Source organism: Cebus imitator, unplaced genomic scaffold, assembly GCF_001604975.1.
Source record: "Cebus imitator isolate Cc_AM_T3 unplaced genomic scaffold, Cebus_imitator-1.0 Scaffold185, whole genome shotgun sequence".
Taxonomy (NCBI): domain Eukaryota; kingdom Metazoa; phylum Chordata; class Mammalia; order Primates; family Cebidae; genus Cebus; species Cebus imitator.
The window spans coordinates 2,069,111-2,071,933 of record NW_016107500.1 but is presented as its reverse complement, the minus strand read 5'-3'; the positions used below and the strand labels follow the sequence as shown (position 1 = coordinate 2,071,933).

General features: G+C 38.9%; 1 non-coding gene across 1 annotated transcript; it reads right to left on the bottom strand.

Moving 5' to 3' along the window:
- Nucleotides 1–2,257: 2,257 nt before the first annotated feature.
- LOC119473794 lies at nt 2,258–2,418 on the bottom strand. The gene has a single exon (XR_005203015.1). It is a non-coding gene; the product is annotated as a U1 spliceosomal RNA (small nuclear RNA).
- Between the last annotated feature and the right edge of the window lie 405 nt (nt 2,419–2,823).

The following is a 2,823-nucleotide window of genomic DNA, read 5'->3' as shown; positions in this document are numbered from 1 at the left end:
AGTAAGGTCACTTTGAAAAAGTGATTGGCTGTTTCTTAGAAGGTTAAGTATATTTTCACCATCAACTTAACAACCTCATTGTGAGGCACATATCTGAAAGGAATAAAGGGGAACAACCAGGAATGATTGTAAGGTAATATTCACAGCAGCCTCATTCATGATAGCCAAAACTGGAAGGCCTCCAGTGTCCATCAACAGGAGACTGGATGAAACAGCATGCTAAGCAAACAAAGCCAGACATCAAAGAATACATACTTAGGATTTATTATTTCATTTATATGAAGTTCAATATCAGGCAAAGCTAATTTATGGTGATAGAAATCAGAACAGCGGCTGTCTCTGGAGGTGGAAACAGGACTAACTAGAAAGCGGCAAAGGAAACTTTTTAAGGAGAGGGAAATTTTGATTTTGAAAATCATGGTCTCCTCAATTTACCCTATTCTGGTGCCAAATATATACTTACGTAATTAAAATTCCACTAAAATCCTTCACAAAAGCTGAGACATAAAACTTCAAAATTATATTCTAAGCTCCATATAATCTCTCATCTTTTAATTTGTTTAGTTGCTTAATAGCTCTTGAGGGGCAAATTTCATTATCTTTCTATTTGCTAGCTTTGTTTTAGATAATTAAAATTTGCCAAAAACTTCCAAAGCTGAGGTTTTCTTGTCCTCCTTACTGAATAATTCGATTTAGAGTTTTTCAATATTATTCAGAGGACTTCAAAGCATTCAATCTTTTCTCAGGATACTCACTGACTTACAAATATAGTGATCACAGGCGTCTTTGTTTTGAAAAATTGTTATTGACATACGCTGTACTTAAAGTTCATATTTTTTATCTAAGCAGCTTAATCTTAATTAACTTTTAAGGGTAACATACTCAGATAAGCACAACTTAGGTAAAGATTTAGTGTTATTTTTGAGTCTTTTCCCAGCATATACCCCTTGCGGGCAAAACTCCTGTGATGGTGTACCCTATTTCACCTCAATCGCCGCATGGTGGGCAGAATACTGTCCCCAAGGATGTTCGTGTCCTAATCTCTGGAACCTGTGAATATGTTATGTGGAAAGAGGAGTTAGGGTAGCAGAAGAAATTGCTAATCAGCTGACTTTAAAAGGGAGATTATCCAGGATCATCTTGGGAACCTAGTGTAATCACAAATGTCTTTAAAGATGGAAGACTTAGGGAAAGTCAGAGTTGTGGTAATGCCCCACGAAAAAGACTTGACTGGTTGTGACTGGCTTTGAAGATAAGAATGCTGGTAGCCAGGAAGTACAGGCAGTGTCTGAAAGCTAGGAAAATAAGAAAACATTTTCTCTTCTAAAGCCTCCAGAAAGGAAGCAAGTCCTGACATCGCCTTGATTTCTAGCCAGGAATGCCCATTTTGGACTTCTAATCTCTGAAACTGTAAGAGAATAAATTTGTTTTAAGCCATTAAATTGTGAAAATTTATTACACTGAAAATAGAAAACCAGTAAATCTCATTTCATATATTGATCTATTTTTGCTTTCTTGTTGAGATATGACTTAAATTGTACAAGTCATAAGCATAAATTTGATGAGATTTGGCAAAGATACAGACACCTGTGTAACCAGCAGCCCACTTGGACAGAGTCTTCCCTCTTCTCAGAAAGTTCCCTGTGTTACACTCTCGTTAGTCCTGCCTCTACTTCCAGAGACAGCTGCTGTTCTGATGTCTATCAGCATAAATTAATTTTCCCTGATATTGAACTTCATATCAATGAAATAATAAATCATAAGTATATATTCTTTCATGTCTGGGTTCATTTCCTTAGCATAATGTTTAATCTAATCTCCTGTTGGTGGACATTGGAGGGGTTCCAGTTCTGGGCTACAGTCAATAAAGCTGCTATGAATATTATTTTACAAACATTTCTGGTTGTATCCTTTCATTTATTTTCATTTATTTGTTTGTTTGTTTGTTTGTTTTGAAACAGAGTCTCGCCCAGGCTGGCGTGCAATGGTGCTATCTTGGCTCATTACAACCTCCGCCTCCTGCGCTCAAGTGATTCTCCCGCCTCTGCCTCCCAGGTAGCTGGGATTACAGGCATCTGCCACCACACCCAGCTAATTTTTGTATTTTTAGTAGAGATGGAGTTTCACCATGTTGGCCAGGCTGGTCTCAAACTACTGACCTCAAGTGATCCACCCACCTTGGCCTCCCAAAGTACTGGGATTATCGGTGTGAGCTACCGGGCTGGCCACAAAGTATGTCTTTTTAAACAAGCCAGATCGGGGGAGAACACGAATGCAGTCCCCCACTACCACAAATTACGCAGTCAAGTTTCTCACTGGGGAAGTCTCGGGGGCCTGCACATCTGGAGTGCAATGGATAAGGCTCGCCCTGGGAAAAGCACCTTCATGATCATGGTATCTCCCCTGCCAGGTAGGTAGGTATGTCTCCCATATGGGCCTCAGGTTGCTAAGTGGATGGTGAAAGTATACATAACCTTATGAGAAACGACCAATGACTTTTTCAAAGTGACTGTCCTATATTTTGCATTCTCACCAGAAAAGTATGAGAAATCCAGTTGTTCCAAATTCTTGGGGACAGTTGATGTTGCTAGTCATGTTAATGGCAGCCATTGCAGTGGGTGTAAGGTGATTTTTCACTGTGATTCTAACATGCATCTCCCTGCTAACCTATGACTGTTGAGCTCCCTCCTATGGTTTATTGGTCAGCATGTACTTTCTCTTATGAGTTGTCCTTCAAATATTTTGCCTCTTTTTAAGATTAAATATATTTTACTATTCATTTGTTGGATTTTCATCCCTGAATACATGTTCTTTGTCAGATAT